This window comes from Ambystoma mexicanum, chromosome 6p (genome assembly GCF_040938575.1).
Source record: "Ambystoma mexicanum isolate Mex_15411 chromosome 6p, UKY_AmexF1_1, whole genome shotgun sequence".
NCBI lineage: Eukaryota > Metazoa > Chordata > Amphibia > Caudata > Ambystomatidae > Ambystoma > Ambystoma mexicanum.
In genome coordinates, this window is record NC_090935.1 from 56,920,218 (window position 1) to 56,939,483 (window position 19,266).

At 45.3% G+C, this 19,266-nt stretch overlaps 1 protein-coding gene and 1 pseudogene across 1 annotated transcript in view; one reads left to right on the top strand and one right to left on the bottom strand.

Annotated features, from left to right (window-relative positions):
• Nucleotides 1–11,006, bottom strand: part of LOC138511205 (uncharacterized) — a 761,242-nt gene extending 750,236 nt beyond the window's left edge. Inside the window, exons 1-2 of the mRNA XM_069626731.1 lie at nucleotides 10,914–11,006; nucleotides 10,560–10,622 (exon numbers count right to left, since the gene is read on the bottom strand). The gene's annotated coding sequence lies outside the window, so the exon portion shown is untranslated. The remainder of the gene's footprint in view (nucleotides 1–10,559; nucleotides 10,623–10,913) is intronic.
• The window catches only part of LOC138510660 (long-chain-fatty-acid--CoA ligase ACSBG2-like), a 502,504-nt pseudogene that overhangs the window by 464,556 nt on the left and 18,682 nt on the right, over nucleotides 1–19,266 (top strand).

Genomic DNA, 19,266 nt, shown 5'->3' on the forward strand with positions numbered 1-19,266 from the left:
TTTTTCTATATCTGAAATGTTCTCGATCCCTGGCAGAAGCTCAAGTAGATACAAAAAAATGTAAACATTGGATATTGTAATTAATACATACTTATATAACACTTTCTGCTGTCCAGTAAATCGCATTCTCTTTGAAATAGGTCTTTATCGTTAAACAGATTTCATGTTTAATGGTGTAACTTACTCAGTTGCAGCAGTCTTTGGCACCAAATCATTGTTTTCCATCTAGGCAAAAAAGGTGACCTTCTTGCGAAGCATAATACTGAGCGCTGTGTCCTTCCATAAATTCTACACTTTTATACTTGTATTTTGATTATGTTGTGCAATGCATCAAGACAGGGCTTATGGTGATCGTCAGGCTTTAATGCTGTGGAGAATCATTATAACAGTATTTGTACAGCACTTCGCCAGGGCTCTTATGATAGAATATGTTTAATACAATGATTATTGCCCAACTCAACTTGGTATTTATGTCATTAACCTCAAAAAAGATCAAAAGGCTGAGTCACTCTTGTCTGGAGGCCACATGCCACTTTCTGATCATGGCCCTCATTACGACCCTGGCGGAGAGGGGTTTACGCCAGCGTAATGCATGGCGTACCTCTCCGCCAGATTAGGACTTTCCGTAGCGCCATGGTGATTTTTACGCCCAGATTTTCCGGGCGGAAAAATCCATGGCGCTACGGTGCCCTCGTTAATTACGCCACCGTATTCTACCCGTATTTTACCCTATGGGGCAAAAATGGGAATGGGGAAGGGTAAATGGGGATTGGGGACTTACCGCCCCGCCAAGGTCGGAATGGGGCGGTAAGTCCGCCAACCCCCATGGCGGAGTTGGCAGCTCTGCGCCATGGTCCATGGTGCAAATTGCACCATGGACCTCCGCCAGGGTCGTAATGAGGGCCCATATATTTTAGCACCAGTATGTAATGCACAGTAGCGAGCACATTAGCTCAGTTCATTTTAAAGTAGCCAGGCAGGTTGCAGCACCATCTCTCTTCTTGGGATATGCCCCGTTATGACTAGTGCCTTTTTTCAATTGCAGATCTGGTCATCACAGCAGGAGGTGAAAATATTCCCCCAGTCCCTATTGAGGAGGCTCTGAAGATGGAGGTGCCCATCATCAGTAACGCTGTGTTAGTCGGCGACCAAAGGAAATTCCTATCAATGCTGATCACTCTGAAGGTAAGTGGGCGAGGACTCACCCATGCATATAACTCTGGAGAAAAGAGTGGAGAGTTCATCAATGGCAATCACCCAGAAGGTAGTTGGGGGAGGACTCCTCCGTTCTAATAATTTTGAAGGGGGGAGTTCACAAATGCTGGTCACTCTGAAGGACAGTGGGCTCATTTCCTTGAAGGTAAATCGGAGCCGGCTCATCCAGGATGGTTAATATTGAGGTGAGTGGGAGATCTCATCCATGCGGATCTGTCTGATGATAAATGAGGGATGTCTCATTCATACTGCTCACACTGTAGAGGAGTGGGGGAAGCTCTAACATGCGAATCACTCTCAAGGTAAGTTGCAGCAAGCTCATTCATGTTGAAAAATCTGAAGAAAAGGAGGAATGGGATGATACAGCTGACAATGTGTAGTAGGGAGAGCAAATCGATGCTTATTACCATGAAGAAGAGATGGAAGATGGATGGAGATAGAAGAGCTCACCCATTCTTATCACATTAAAGATGAATAGAGAAGGCTTGTCCATTTCGATCAATCTGACAATGAGTAGGGGAGAACACATTGATGCTAATCACTCTGAAGAAGAGCTGGAAGAGAGATGGAAGATCTCATCCATGATGATCATATTAAAGATGAGTAGAGAGTGCTCGTCAAAATAGTTTACCCTTGTGTGATGCTTGAAATGCATCGGAGGGACAGGGCCTCCGTATCCTTGTCCTTTACTGCTTTTTAACGTATGTTCTGTCGTGTTTTCCACGCAGGAGTTCATGTGGGACTCCTGGCGGTGCAGCTCACTCTCCTTTGGTTTGGTGAACGGACCCGTGGGATACCCTTATGGCACCCATCAGTAGGGGTTCAACCCTGTGCCCCTAGTGTATGTTTTTGGGCACCTGTGTGTGACCCACAGAGCAGGTACGGGCTGGTGGCAGCTCCATGCTGAAATGACTGGTGCCCTGAGCGTCCTCCATTTTGGGATGCCCAGGCCCAGTGTCAGGCTCTGGTTCCACCTGCCCTTGCTCCTCACCTTCGGAAGTTTGGCCCTTGAGAGTAACCTTGGTCTTTGGGCGCTTCTTCTTCTTGTTGGAAGTCTTGTCCTTAGGAGTCCAGACCTTCCACTCGTGTAGATAAGGTCTAGCCCCTCCGGAGGCCACCTTGACAGTGATGGGAACCTGCCTGCGCGGGCTCCCAGGGGGCCAGCCTCACATCCAGGGAAAAAGCCGAAAGGCAGAAAAATCCCTGAGGATCTTGTTTGAAGGAGATGGGATGAGAAGCCATCAGGAACCAGGGGTAAGCGAAGGAAACACTTCAAACAGCTGAGTTGCCAGAAGATAACACTGAAGGTGGCTGATGGGAGCTGGGTAGTTGTCACAGACGAACTAGCAGAGGCTGAATCCTCTACATAGACAGCAGAACTGGAAGTAGCAAGGAAAAGTACCTATCCTGCAAGTAAGTATCAGGATTCGGTAAGAAACTACAAAAGAATAGATGAGATATAGAGGTATCCTACACAGAGTCAGAAAAGAGGGAGGTCCAAGAAACTAAAGGATAGAAACTAAATTGATGGCCGAATCCAGGTGAAAGGGAGGAAAGGCAAGACACCGCAGTGCAGAAAGTACAGTCAATAGAAAGGTGAAAGGAAGAGCCGCACACTGTCGGAAGACCGGAGGCGGGGAGCTGAAAACAGTGAGGGACGCCGAAGCAAAAAAAGGTAAGAAAGTAGAGCCACACGCAGTTGGAACAACCACAGGCAGAGAGCTGAAAACATTGAAGGACTCCGAAGCAAAAAAAGGTAAGAAAGTAGAGCCGCGTGCAGTCGGATCAACAACAGGCAGAGAGCTGAAAACAGCGAAGGAAGCCGAAGGCAGATAAGGTAAGAGAGTAGAGCCGTGCACAGTCGGAGAGACCGCAGGCGGGGAGTAGGGAACGGCGAGGGATGCCGAAGCAAAAAGGTAAACAGACCGGCTCAGGAGCCTAAATGGAGACGAAGTCAAAAGACGTACAAAAGACCAACAACAAGAAACAAGGGAAGCACAGGCTGGAAAGTAGGAAGCACAACAAACGGCTACGAGGAGCCTAAGGAAGAAGGCGAGTACTTTAGAGTAAACAGAGCGTTAGCTTGAAAATACACAGATACAACGCACCGAAACAGGGGGCGGAGCCAGAATTTATAGAAAACTCTGCCATGTTGGCTGAGGACTAGAGCGTAGCAATGCAGCTCGCTAGTACCTCCAGTGATTCCATATCTTCCACCCTCAGTTCCTGACACCCTGTCATTGGAATCGGTAGATTCCTGATGGAGACAAAATGGCCCCCATGGCCTCTTGCCCTCCATCACCTGTTGCCCTGATATTCCCGAAGTCCCGGGAAGCCCTACCTCTGTCCCTTCCCCCTGACTGGCTGTTGCGTGGAAGTTCCGTATATGGTAGTGTGGGGAAGTGCCGACCAGACTGGCTGGAGCCTTCTCAATGACCGTATGTTGTGGGTACGCCTGTGGGTGGGACCTAGGTGAATGGAGTGTGTGACGAATATACATTCTATGTTGTGGCTGTCTAGTATCTGGTGGTTCACACAATGGTTGAGACAGCCCTGCCCGAAACCGGCATGAATGCAGCTTGGAGTGTTGAATGGCTCGGTACTTGTCCCAATACACATAACTTGTTGTGAGTGTCTGGAGAGAAGTGAATGGCCTGAATACCTTGTGTGCCTGATAGGCTGCCTGCCTCGTGAATGCCCGTAGTCATGATTGGATGCTTCAGTGTGACCCAGCGGAATGAATGGGAGATCAACAGTATATATGGGGACCTCTCACTGCTAGGAATCATGTTCAGAAGCTGAAGTCCACTACAACGAGTAACTGGAGTAACTGAAGCTTGATCCTGAAGCCCTGCTGGACGAGAAGAATTGCTGTTGCTCTCCTTCGCAATCGGAAAGCTGCTGTGCTTCAAGAACTGACCCAGAGAGCACCTGGTAAGGCGCCCTCTTCCCGAGCTACGAGAGACCATTGTGCACAGCTTATCTTTGCCTAAGCTCCCTGGTAGACAGACCTTCGACAGGCTGCCGACCCGATACGGGGACTGCTGAGGAACTCCAAGGAGAAGGGCCCGGACTGTTGTCCGCCACTGTCGTCGACTCCCGTCGCCGACTGGAGCCGCTGTGCTCCCGTTGCCTAAAAACTTCATTGATCGAAGGACGCTCTCGCCTGCATTGTCGCCACCGTATCCGGCTGGAGAAGGCCTGACCGTTGACGCGCCGAGGAGAATCCACTGGTTGGTTTCCCGCCACCCAAAGACCACAGAGATGCCGACGACTCGACGCCCTTGCTGGGCCACAGTTCTTCAACTCTTTGCGGTCCGGAACAGGACGGCAGGACGTTTACGCTTCCCCGTCAACAAGCACTGCTAGGAACGACGCGGCCACTTCACTGTCGTAGCTCGACCTGTTCTCTGTCGGACGTTCGACGACCCGTGGGGGGGACACTCAAGAAGGGTTGTCAATTTCCCTGACACGGAACGCTACAACACCAAGGTACTTTGGGGTTGCAGAACTATTGGGAAGTCTAAGGGTGAACAATATATGGACTGGGCTTGTATCTTTCTTCTACAGGTTGCCCAGGTGGGGGGATCTCCACCCAGAGCTGTGTTTAACGGTAGTTACCAGTATTCTGCCTATTGCTCAACCATCTTGCTTTCCTTCCTCTGTCTACTGCTGTTTTCCTCTTAATTTTGATCTGTGTGTCATTCTGACTGTATGCACTTTAATAAGATTGAGTAACGTTAGTGGTACCACTTTAGAATTGTACATATTTACCATTGTTGATTTTCGGAGTACAAAGTGAGTTATCGTGATCGTGTATATGACCATGAATATTAATTATATACAGACTGTGTTTTAAACCGATACAGTGTGTGGACATTCCTTCGTGGGTGCTTGGGGACTACACTGTACTTAAGAACCAGCTCGCATCACCTCCCGAGAATCTGGCCCTTGATTGCTCGACCACGTACTAATAATAGAGAATCTTGGCAGGGATCTCTGTGCCTCCCCTCTACAATATAGAGAGAGGAAGTGCAGACCCCCCTCCGGTCTTTACACCTTGCTCCTATCATTGAAGGTGAGTGGAGAGAGCTCACTCATTCTCTTTCTGAAGGTGATTGGAAGGAGCTCATTCATGAATGCTGTTCCAATCCCAATTTGGGTCCCGCTAGGTAGTGCTACATGCTTGTCCCTTGAAGGAATTAACAGATACACGATATTGTGGAAATAATGTATTTAGTTAAGTGTTGTGTTTGTGTGTTTTAGATGGACTTACCTTTTCTGCACTGTGGGACTGCATGGAATGGAAAGGAAAGGTGACTAAATCTTAGTGGGAAGAAGAAGCTTATGGCTTTGCTTTTATTTAAGGTTTTAGGATGAGGGAGAACCTAAGGTTTTTGATTATTTTACTCGGTTTAGGGCAGGTTTCCATCTTTCGTGGACAAGAATACTTCTGGCCTGGTCCCTTTTTTCATCCAAAGGTCAGACACAGGGATGTGTCTCGGCCTCAAGCTTATTTAATTCACATATATCTTATGTATAAATCATTTCCCTCCTAGCGTTTGTGTTTTGAAGATTCTATGGTAGGCGTATGCTGACAACGTTTTACAAAGGGGTTCTACTTCTATATATCACAAACAAAGTTCACCTGTTTTAAATAAAAAATGTCGAGGTAAATTTTCTTAAGGTTAATACTGAAAAATAAAACAAATATGTTTATTAAGAATAAAAGGTACAAGAAATTTAATTGAACCATGAATGGTCAGAGGTTGGAACAAATGGCCTATTAAGGCTTCTCCTTTGTAACTGCGCCTTCGTTATTGTTCAAGAAATTAAAATTAAAGATTGCTGTTATAATGGATTCAATGAGATCATTTAAGGAAATGTATTGTAAATTGTCATTGTTACCTCTGATTTCCTTATGTAACCTAAATGTTGTGCCGATGTTACTATACAGTTTAGAGGTTTATTTGGTAAAGAATTGGTACTGCATAAATCTAGAGGAGGGAATGATATGGAAAACTCTTGAGTTTACTTTAGTCTACTCCTGTTGCTTTGTCGAACAGAGCTTCATTCAAAATCATTGAAAATGGAAGAAAATAGGTTTATATTTATTAAGTAAAAATTCCTTACCCTCTTTCTTTAGTCAATGATTTTTATAAATGTTTTGCAGATAAATCGTGCCCAAGAGTAACAAGATTTATAACACAATGCAAACAATCTCTTACTGATTTTGGTCTAATAAAGGAACAGGTGAGACATTGTCCACTCCTCATAAGAATGTAACTTTGGACGAGAGGTTGCAGCATGGTTTTTATCCACTTAACTGCCATGGGCTTTCCCCTCCCAGTGCCAAGGCCTTTTTTGGTGATTACGGTATGTCGCCATTCAATCCCTTGTAACATTTTTGTTACAAGAGATATCTCTGCCAAATTTGGTCCCTTTTTTCCCCCCACATGTAGGCCGTCGTAATCCTAGTTTCTTGTAGGGGGGTGAGAGAAAATAGCCAAAAAGGGAGAACATTTTGAGTTTTTTCAAAAAATGCCAATAAAATGAAGTACAAAGAAGCCTGTGGTTTTTTCCCTTGTAACAGCTAGGAAAAAATGGTTTGCTGTGCTGAATTCGCTATTTACCAGGCTTTCAAGAACAGGTTGAGTGGAAACCAAAAAAACATATTTTGATATGGTTACAAGCCGTTTTGAGAGAGGTAGGCAATTTTGGCCTTTTTTGTCCAATAGGACATGCGTGGACGGAATGGAAGAGAAGGGTAGGAAAGCTGAATGGGAAGCCAGAAAGGCATATGTTTCTGAAAAGTAGAAATAATTCCAAGTTTCGGAAGGGGTGATTTGCGCAGGTCAGACAACAACTATGTTGGGAAACATTCCATAGTTTGGGGAGAAATTGGGAAAATGACAGAAAAAAATCCCACAATTTTCAGACATTTCCCTCTGCCCATCCACCGAAACACGCCACCAAAACCACATGTCTTATATTCCTGCTTTCCGACAGGTGTCCCGACAAAAACGGTACCTCAAATGTGTGGGTGCAACTACCTGGGTGCAAAGGGAAAAGGCTTAACCACTGGTAACCCCAAGTCTTTTCGGCAGAACAGATTTTGAGGACTGTTGCTCTTGTGGACAACCTACAGATTTGGCCCTGGGGTGTCGCAGCCACGAGGAAAACAGGGAACACCATGCACTTACAAAAAGAAGACACCCGTTCGAATCCACAGAGGTCTGACTTGCGCAAATCGTCCCACAATGTATTACCCACAAACACTGGCAAAGCCTGAATTTTGCCGAAAAAACACAATTTTCAGACATTCCACCTGGCCCCCCACCGAAACACGCTGCCAACACCACATGTCCTACCTTCCCACGTTCCCACAGGTGTCCCGACAAAAACGGTACCTCACAATTTTGCTCTTGTGGACAACTTACAGATTTGGCTCTGTGGTGTCGCAGCCACCAATGAAAACAGGGAACCCCATGTATTTCTGAAAAGAAGACACCTGTGGGAATCCACAGAGGTCTGACTTGCGCAAATCGGCACAGAATGTATCACCCACAATACATGGCAAAGGCCGAAATGAGGCGAAAAAAACACAATGTTCAGACATTTCACTTTGGCCACCCGCCGAAACTCACCGCCAACAACACATGTCCTACCTTCCCGCATTCCCACAGGTGTCTCAAAGAAAACGGTACCTTACATGTGTTGGTGCACCTACCTGGGTGCAAAGGGAAAAGGCTAAACCACTGGCAACGCCAAGTGTTTTGGGAGAGCAGATTTTGCTCATGTGGACAATGTACAGATTTGGGCCTAGGGTGTGGAAACCACCAATGAAAACAAGGAACCCCATGCATTTCCGAAAAGAAGATACCCATGGGAATCCACAGAGGTCTGACTCACGCGAGTCGGCCCAGAAATATTTACCCACAATCCATGCCAAAGTCCAAAATTTGCAAAAAACCCCTCAATTTGTAGACATTTCACTGTGGCCACCCACCGAAACATGCCGCCAACACCATATTTCCTACCTTCCCGCGTTCCGACAGATGTCGCAACCAAAACGGTACCTCATATGTGTGGGTGCACCTACCTGGGCACAGATGGGAAAATGCTACATTTTGTGGGGTTTTTGTTTTGCCCCTTCCCTAGGGGCAGATGGGCACACACATGTGTGTGCCCATCTGCCCCCAGGGTGGGTGGCAAAACATACTGCCCCAGGCTTGGGGGGGTCCTGCACCAATATTTCTGGTGCCCCCCACCTCAAGTGGATGGGGGGCATCTCATTGACCCCTTCCTTGGGGCAGAAATCTACCCCCAGGGAGGGCTACATGAGTTGCCCCCCATCCACTTAGGGTGGGGGAGAGAGAGCCACCCCCTTTCATTTGCCCATAACATTCCTGGTGCCCTAGTGGTCCCCACCCCAACCCAAAACCCTGTTTTCTAAATATACTTTTGTTTACCCCCTTCCCTGGGGGCAGATGATCACCCATCTGCCCCCAGGGTATTGCCCCCATGCTTTGGGGGTGGTGGGAGAGGTCTGCTTACATAGTAAGCAGCCTGCCCCCCCACCCACTACAAAAACAGATCCCTGGTGTCTAGTGGGCATTGCTGGGCGTGGATCAAGCACTCTGCGAACGATCTGCGCCAATCAATGCTTCTGAAAAAGGTCTTGTTGGAAAGGGGAGCGTATCCCCTTTCCAATGACACCCCCCTCAATCTGAACAGCACAAAAGTGCCGCAGATCGAGGGGACGAAAGGTAAAAACTCACCTTTCATCTTCACTGCGGCAGCCCGTTTCGGCTGCCGCTTGAAAATTACTTTCAGTCTCATGTCGGCGTGCGTTACACACGCCGATGTGAAACTGAAAGAAATCCAACCCCCAGGCCATGAGGAGGAACCTCCTCCTCACATAGCCTGGGGGTTGGACTTAAGTTTTGTGCGATCCCTGATTTGCAGGGATCGCACAAAACAATGTGCCAAAAAGGACGAGCTATCTTGTCCTTGGCAACACAGAAGTAATGTCAAGGCCGAGATAGCTCGTCCTTCGCACTTCAGAGGTTAAACACCTATCCAAATGCTGTTTATGGTCTGAATATGTATGTAGTATTATATAGTGCAATTAAAGGAACTGCACTATAAAGGAGTTTCAAACACTTACCGTTGCATGGAATACATGCGGGTAAAGTTTGACCTTGTAACAGAGGTAACAAGAGCAAGATGTGGATTACCAAGGGAAGAACTCAAATGCAGGCTATGTGGGACAAATGAATTGGAGACTGCAAAACATCTATTATGTCTTTATAAATATTTTGGCCCATACAAGATCAATACACTGAGGGCGGTGGGAATTAATAATCGGATAAGCATAGAGGAAGATAACATCTGGAAAACTATATAAGGGGTAACCATATCTGACTTGTTTATCACTTTACACAGTTATGGATACACATAAAATAAGTTGTTGAGGAGTAACCACCTGTTAATTATAACTCATTGAATGTTGTGAATAGGGTACTGCGAGAGGTGGTGGAAGAAAGATATGTGATTCAAAGCAAATTTTCAAATGAGATAGTTGAATTTTTTAATGATGGATAGGAAGTTCTGTCTCTTCTGTCGTATGATGATTGAAAAGATCAATTTATAAAAAGCCATTATTATGGCTATATTATAATAAATTAAAAACATTTTAAAAATATGTACATTTCCAACTAAGAATGGTGAACTACCATCCAGTTATTACAAGCCAGTTATTCCCTTCACCGGATCGACATATAAAATATATAAGTATTTGACAGAAATACTCAGATATCAGACAGTGGCAGGTTAGTGCTAAGAACATAGATTTATTTGGAATATTTGCTCTTGGTGATGACACGTGTTTCGGCTATCTTGTAAGCATTTATCAAATCAGTGACTTAATACACTGTGTTAATCCGCAGAGGTTTGACTTGTGCGAATCGGCCCAGAATGTATTACCCACAATCCCCGGCAAAGTCCAAAATTTGCACACAAAAAAACATGATTGCAGGTAAAGATTCAAGATGTTTTACAGAATGCACACAAATCAAATTTGCAAAATATCATGTTACACACTGATTATTTTAAACCATTGCGCAAAGTGTGAGATGTTCATTCACATTCATGTAAAGTGAGTTTACAAGACAATTACTAGCCACAGACAGTTGGGGGTTGGTGAAGGGAAGGATTCACGGGGTTAGAAACACGAAATAAGAAAAGGGACAATGAAAAGGCAAAATGAGTCTGAGTGATTTGAACCCGATAAAGTACACTTGTTAAACTGTATTCATTCTAGTTTATTAAGATTAGTTTACCTTCTAATGTGTGTCCCCATCGGGCTGTGGAATGGATGCTCGACCAATAACAGGGTTCAATCCCTATGCGGTGAATTAAAAACAAGTGTATCTATAATCAGTATCTATACTGTCATCAAACGTATTTATATGCAAATAGCATGTGATGCATAGTTATGCCATTTATCTATATTGTGGTTAAGGTAGAGATCCTTTTTGTACAATATATGTTGGTGAGTGAAATGGGCAATACAATCAATCATATTCTACATTTATCAGTATATGCATGCGCTCTGCTTTTTACGTGTGTGCGCTTCTTACATTTGAGAAATTTAGCTAACAATACGGGACTATAGTTTTGAGACGGTCTCTTACCGTGACTCTTCCTCCGATAACTATCTCCACGCGCATTGGCTGCTAAATGGGGCGCCGAATGGCGTCTGAGTTCAGTATTTAGTGTTGTTGTTGTGTCATCATGGGAATAGTCGTGCCATGGTCCCTCTTTTGTTTTACTCGCGCTTCAGTTTAGCCACGCGCCATCTTTTGGGGATTATATTGTCGTGTTCCTTATAACAATTTAGCTGTAATTCCCCAATCTGATTTGAGCATATGTTTGGAAGTATTTAATCACTGGTTGTGTTACTAATGGTTTACATCTGTTGTGAAAATAAAATAGCATATGGCTGACCATAATATAATTTGATCGTAATTTCATTCTGAGTCAAAATATAGAGTCAAATACAAACAGATACTCCCTCGCTGACACTTGAGTGAAGTCCTATTCTGCTGTTTACCGATGATGCACTACTTCTTTCCTTGACTCCAAAGGGTTTACGGAGGCAGCTGGCAATTTTCGAGGGCTTCTGTGAGGCTAATGGATTAATAATTAATGTGCTGAAAACGCAATCTATGGTGTTAAGTAAACCACGGGCCAAGAAATCTCCATGGTTTAATGTTGGTTTGAGAGGCAGCTCTATCGAGCAGATTGTGAGCTACGATTACCTGGGGGTTCACCTGATGGCCAACTGTGCTTGGAGCGATCAGGTGAGGTGGGCAGGGTTTCATTTGTCCAGGAGCTGTGCAGCAGTATCCAGATTCATCCAGGCACAAGAGGAGGATCTGGTTTATTTCTTTATAGAATTATTTTTTTCTAAGCACAGATCCGGTATTCAAACCTCTGTTGACCTGCATAGTCTTGCTTCCAAGACCAGCACGTTGCCCCTGTGCTATCCTCCGTTCACTCGCTTAGTGTTACTTTTCATATTTACAAGAGTCAGGTAAGCCAGCCGCAATTTACGCAGCCGAACTATGGGCTATGAGCAATCCAAGCATGCTCCATGCCTGGGGCAGAAATTCCTTATTTCAGTCCTGGTCCTGCCCCTTAATGCATCTCATGTCCCGTTATTGTGGGATTTGGGTCTACAGAGCATTGGCTTCCTATGTCAGATGAGGCCAGTGTTCCTTTGGGCTAGACTGTGGACCAAAGGTAAACTGGGTCATTATAGGAGAGCTGTTTGGAATGTATTAACCCACCCAGGTGGCTCAAGTTTGCTTTTGTTCAAGGCCATAAGAAGGGAACTTACCACCATGGGGCTGGAGGGTTACTGGTAACAACCCAAATCAATTCCAGAACATTTTAAAGCACTACTTAAGAAGGCCTATATGGACAGGTGAATGAAAGAATTTCAAGCAAATCTTATATGCTCAGTTATCTTAGTTTCTTATCTAGGAAAGTAGCCCCTGGTTGTGAACCTTACCTGGATAGTATGCAGGTTAAACTAATGTGGGCTCTTTACATGAAGTTGTGTATTGGCATTTTGCCTTCAGCTAGCTTAAAGCACAATTGGAATTCCAGCTGCCTGTTCTTTTTGCCCAAATGAAGTAGAACACACTGTGCACTTTGTCCTGTTTTGCCCAGCCTACCTTTATGCCAGGAGGAAATACATGATACCACTTTTTAAGCAATTTAAGGTCGATATGGTCAAAATGGCGCAGTGTTTTGGCTTGGCAGAAAATGATGAAGTAATGTTGTACTGTATGGGGAATATTTTGGTGCAGCCGTGGAGGAAGAGATTTAAGTATACAACTGCTGCAGCAAAAGATTCATTGGCACTGAGTGTCTAAACTGTCATTTTCTATTTTATTTATTATCGCTGTTTTTTTTTCCAAACTTGTTTTTATTGGTTTTATACAAACAATGTTACAGCATCGCATTGTATGGGATGCGTCTTGTTGCATTTTGACTGCATGATAACAGGAATCAAACATCAAAAAGCAAGAAGAAGGAGGAACACAACAAAAGGCAAGTAATCTTAATAACCCAATTTTGAAGTCTTCATGAGGGATGGGGAGGGGGATCGGGGAGATCCGCGGAGAGGCGGGTCAAGGGGGACATGAGGGCGGCCTTTAAAGTTCGGCTGAGGCTTGGGTGCATGCCGAGTCCCTACGACTCCATGTCCTTGATAGTGAGCATTGGCTTTCTTTTGATGGAAGGGTGGGAGTGAGGCCAGTAGTCCCCGGTGGTTTGCCTGTGCCCATCTCTTGGGGTTCAACCGGCGATAGTTTGTGTTTTGTTCCTCCCGCCGCCACCTTAGTCCTGCTTGTCCATCCATCGGAGTGTGGGGGGTTGTCTGGCCAGCTCCGGGTATTGGTTTGTGTAGTCCAGGAATGGAGACCAGGTTTGGTAAAATGTGTCTCTGTTCCCAAACCTGAGGGCTGTGATTTTCTCAGCCGCTATTATGTCCCAACACTTCGACCACCACATCTGTATTGCCGGCCATTCTGGGTTTTTCCAGATCCTGGCGATCGAGATTTTAGCGGCTGTTAGTAGGGGAGAGCATAGTTCCGCCCTACGGCCAGTCTGGGCAAATTGGCCTTCGCCTCAAGCTCCCAGTAGGGTCACTCCTGGGTCCCATGGGATTGTGAGGCTGGTGATCGCTCTGATCGGATCTAGTACCGAGTCCCAAAATTGGGTGGCCTTAGGGCATGTCCATAGAAGGTGGTACAGAGTGCCTCTGTCCGGACATCCTCTCCAGCAGAGCGGGGAGATCATGGAGTTGCATTTGTTGAGCATCACTGGGGTACGGTACCACTGGTAGCAAACCTTGAATGCCCCCTCCATGTTGGTTATACACTTGGAGCTTCTGTGTGCTCTGTCCCAAATGTGACACCATTCCTCTGGGTCAATAGTTCTTCCTATGTCTCTTTCCCATTTGAGCATATAGGCTTCCTTGAAGTCTGGGTCAGTTCTGTTCAGAAACTTGTATAGGGTTGATATTCTCCATTTTGGGGAAGTAGTTGTCAGGGTGCGCTCTAGGGCAGTGAGCTCTACTTCTGTGGGTTTTCATTAGGTTACTTGAAAGCCAGTGCCCGAGTTGTGCGTATCTGAACTGCTCCGTCTCCGGAACTTCGCTGAATTTCGCTTTGCAGGCTTCAAAATCTAGGGGGTTCCTCTCCTCGAAGAAGTCTTGGACCTTCTCCAGCCCTCCTTCCTTCCATCTGTGGAAATTGTTTGGCCCCTGGAGTGAAGACAGGGTTCTTCCAGATGGGGGTGAGTGGGCCTGTCGTGCTTCCATACTTCCACATTTCCAGAGGCGAGCCGCTTTTCTCCAGCTTGGGATCGTGCTTTCCATTGCTGAGAGCAGAGATGGGGTTGGTGGGCCCGAAGGCCTCTTCGTGTGTGGCAATGAGTCTATTGGGATCGGGCTCCAGGCTTCCTCTAACTCCAGCCAACGTGGTTTTTGGGAGACAATGTTCCAAGCGAACGCATGTGAGAGTTGCGCTGCCAGGATATATCTTGCTATGTCTGGGGCCCCCAGGCCTCCAAGCGCCATTCCGCGGAGCATGATCCTCTTCGGAATTTGCGGTTTCTTGCCTTCCCATATGTACTTCAGTATGTTCTTTTGCAGCTCTTGTACCGCCTTCTTCGGGATGGCTGCTGGTAAGGCTGTACAACAATGCAATAGATGGGTACCCCCTACGTCGCTGGCAAAAGGGGAAGCAACCAGCAACAAAGCACAAGAATCAAGCCAGCGGATGTGTGAATAAGTCTACTAAAAGAAGCACAATCCCACCAACAGTCGGGAGCGGTCCCTATATCAACTCCTTAGATCACTGCACATAATTCACAAAAAAATTTATGAAAAATTTGTTTTCCTTTATTTAATTAGAAACATTAAAATGATTATTAAATAAATCAGAGCTCATACATGAATAAGAGTAAATGTAAATATAGAACATACAACTATACAGCACGAATAAAGTGCATAGTGTGAAGAAAATACTAATTTCCCAGTAGGACTGCTAAGAGCTTGCTGCCAGATCACAAGCTGGGGAATGATCACCATCGTCCCCAGATGGGTCTAAGTCAGTGTCGGTGGATTAAACCCACTGGAGAGAAGGGAATCCCTCGGCTAGGAAAAATCCTGGTCAACCGAGCAAAGTCAGGATGGTTTAGAAATAAATTCAAAGATGGATTGAATCCTGAAAGTGACAGGGAAGAAAAATCATTGTTTCCAAATATAGCAGGTCAAACATTTCATAAAACAAGAAACTGAAGAAGCTTCACAAAAATGATAATAATAAACCCATACTCTAAAAAATCTAACATGGGATACTATATGTCAACTACTGAGGTGACATGCAAAATAAACCACAAATACATAAAAACAGTACAGTGAGCATGGCGCCTTGGAACAGGTAGTTTCGATGGAAAACACATCTGGCTGAATTACAGATGATGTCCATCTTCATCAGGACGTAGCATTCCCGTATAAACATTCTTGAAAATTCATTTGTGTCTTGGATTTACCTACACAAATGTTACAAATTACAGAGAGGCACTAAAATGTATGTTCTCCAAACAGAAAATAGTAATAAAAAGAAACAAAAATATAACATCAGAACAACCAAACATGTAAACAGCACAATAGTTCGTACATAAAAACAAGTGATCTGAGGATCCCGAAGAAGGACCCGTCCCCCAACATTGGGTTGGAACGTGCAAAGTAACTAGTAGGGGAGAAACTCTAATTAGAGAAAATCTAATTACCATAATCTCAGACCCTTTTGGGGTGGGCCCAGGAGCCTGACAAAAGAGTCCAGGAAATAGCGGTCCGGCCACACCGAAACAAATCTCAAATTAATTAGATCTGTAATGGATAAAAATAAAAAAAAGGCCACAATGTGGTCATAAAATTTCTCTGGTAAAAAAGACTCGAGTGAGATGCAAGCAGCCAAAAAGGAAAACCAAAAGTAAAGAAGTAAATAAATTCCACTCTAAATAAAGTAGACATATAAAAATATAAAGGAAAACCCAACAATAGGACCACCCGTGTGTCATAAATTAATTAATAAATAAGAGATAGAAAAACCGAAAAAGTGATACAATAGTAATGATAAAAAAGAAGAAGATCCTGCACCCGGAGAAAAGGAATAAGGGCAACATCATAATTGTAATTATGCTCACCATTGATCAAGCCCAGATCTATCAATCAAGTACCATCAATAGGTGATTCCTTTATCTGTGGTACAACCTCAAGTACATAGACAGTTCAGGATTTCAGTGGGTTCAGAAGGGTGAACCTCCAAATGCCATTCAAGGATAGACAAAGTCTATGAAGCAATAGAAGATACAAAAAGCTGATAAGTCATCTGTTATGCCCCGAAATATATCGTACATAGAATACATCACTGCACTGTATGAGGTAAAAGCAGAAAGCATAATCTGAAAGTTCGTAAAAAACTGAACTTATACCAGTCCATGCACAGCAGGATCCGTATATCTATTATGTAACCTAAATAACGGTACTGCAGGGTCTCAACATGTGAGGCATGGAAAGGGTTACTGGTAACTATCCTTGTGGTAATTGTTGCCAGTGCAGATCTACCACAGTGACCAATACTGTTACCATCAACCATGGAGTCTGGAAACTGAGGGATCACACGACGTGTAATTCTAAAAACGTGATTTACGTGATTATGTGTTCATGTGACAAGTCATATATAGGCAAAACCTCTAGACCCATTAAACTGAGAATCTCGGAGCATAAGTCCAGAATTAGGACTCGTAATTTTTCTTCTCCTTTAGTTGCTCACTTTGTTGAACACCAACATGACTGTGAAAATTTACGTTGGTGGTGTCTTGAAAGAGTCACGGGACCAGACCATTATGCTATAGCCACCAAATTTTCCCGATGGTGGAAGCGGTCAGTTCTGTAGGAAGATATGTTGCAGAGGGATTGTGCATTCCAGAGGCCAAGTGAAAGTGTAATAGGAGGTAGGGGAGAAGAGCAGGTGTTGTGTGGTAGGTGCAGAACAGATGAGGCTGAATGGCTTGAGAGAATGGCATAGTCGGGTTTGAGAGATGTGGGTGCAGGGGGAGGAAAGAGATGGGGAGTGAGGAGAATAAGGTACAAGTTAGACCAAGTTGTGGCTGAAGACTATGAGAGAAGGGGAGGAGAAGAGTGAGTACAAAGATAAGTCAAGGAGCATGATATAGTACAGAATAAGCAAGCATGTGAAGGAAGGGTGCAGCTCAAGAGTGAGAGGGGAGATGGCTGAGTGAGATGGCAAGGGAGAAAGCTTGCCTCGGAATGAGCAGGCGTACATTCATAGTTGGGCTGGAATGGAGCCATCAATAACAAAAACAGGGATGGTACTCGGTCCTGTGAGGTAACATCAGCTCTGCAGTGAATACATAGTTACTGTGTCAAGGATCCCTATGGGTGGTAGTCGGGCAAAGGGCGAGTACAGCAAAGTACTGGCCTGAACAGGTGCTCTGGCCCTAGTCCCTTTCCAGAACTCGCAGTCTCAAACATGGAGATGCCCTTTTCTACTTTTGTCCCTTTTCACCAGCTATGTATGCAGGATGCCCTACGGAGACTCACTAACAAGGGCGGTAGTGTGTCACAAGATCCTCTGGGAGCCAATCGGAGTGCTCACGACAACTTCCAGTCAGGGTCCTGGGTGTTGTAGGCTCGGGAAATTCGTTTTTGAGCCAAGACACTCAGCTGGTGCACAGGATCCTCTGGGAATGTAGGTAGTGGCAAATAAACAACTTTAAAATGACAATCCATTCTCATGATGTGGTCAAACGACCCTCTGGAAGGCAATCAGAGTACTCATGATGTCCTCTAGCCTTCCATTCAGGATGAGGCAGGCTGCCCTGGGAACGCTGAACGTTGCAAAACAATTACTTATTAGTCAGAGAGAAGAGGGGCAGTAGACCGACTAGGCATAAATATGATAGATGGATTGGTAGGCGTCGATTCGGTTAAGGTCACGTGGAGCCCGACCCGAATGATCCCATTCTCTAATAGTTCTTGCTGAATAGTTGTGTGTGGTTTTGTAGTGCATTCTCATGGCTGTGAAATGAAACCGGGTGTCTACATTGTTGCAAGTGTACTTCTTTTGTTGTTGTTCTGGGCTTATTCTGGTGTTACCTGAATAGCCAGGTGTTTAGTCGTTTTCGGAATGACCAGTAGATCTTCTGTGCAAAGGTGTGGTTCCATGTCTTTGCCTCAATGCTTCTGAAATTATGTGCATTTACACTGAAGCCCCCTGCACCTTTCTCCCTCCCTTTGTCTTAACTCATCCCTCTCACCCCACCTTTTCTGTATAAACCACATCTTCCTTTTTGACATTTTCTTTGTGTGACAAGGTCAGTAACCTGACCCCATTGCAAGGGGATAGGAACCCCTCTCAGACTGGAGTGGGACCCCAACCAGGGTGGAAGCCAGAGCTAGCCCTGCCCCAGAGGGAGATGGAGGCAGCTTAGAGGGCCCATTTGCTATCCCTTCCCCAAGTGAAAATCTTTACATGTGCAATACCAGCTTGCATCACCCATACCTCTTGATAGAAATGCTGTCCAGGTTGTCTCTTTCCTTTCTAGAACTGTCAGAGAAGCAACCACCATGAGAGGAGAACAGCCACAGGACCCCAATACGAAATCAGAAACTTTGCAGGATGGGCTGCTGTTGTTGCAACACATCGGACAAATATGGAGATAGGGCAGGGCTTAACCCATTCTTTGTAATTTCTCATGATTGTAACCGTTGCGGGGAAGACAGGGCCATATTGGCCATGGTCACCAAACCAATCAGTGGAGAGGGGGTGGCTCATAGAGGCAACAGGAAACAGAAAGTTGTGGATTTTACTGCTAAGGTCAGAGGAAGAGGAAATGGCAGACCAAGAGACCAGCATGCTGGACTGCAGTGTGGAGGGGAATTAATTAAAAGGTGATGTTTTGGTTATTGAGAGCAACTGTGGCACTGTGTGGTGAGTGCATGTGCATGACTAGCAAGTGAGAATTGTTAGAGGTAGTGTAGGGAGTGTGAGAAACCAGAGGGTGTCTCATCCGCTAGTCCCTGGGGATCTCTCTCTCAGGTGGCCAGGGCACAGTCATCGCCTTTGGATCCAGACCCTGGGGGTGGACCAGTGCGGGCGATCACCTGGGTGAGGGGACCTTGGGGAGTGGGACACCTGATGGCGCGACGCGGTATCCCTTTCCCTCTAACACCTTGAACCCCTCCTACCAGGTAGGATACCTGGGAACTTTAACCCACCACCCCTTCCCTGCACAAACACCACTACACAAACAGCCCACTCTGGGACAAAACAGACTAGTACCCGAGCAATATACCTGACCTGTCCCACTACCATGATCAGGCAGAGTCAGGCAATTAGCTTTGACAACACACACCTGACTTCAATTGTACTTCCTCTTACA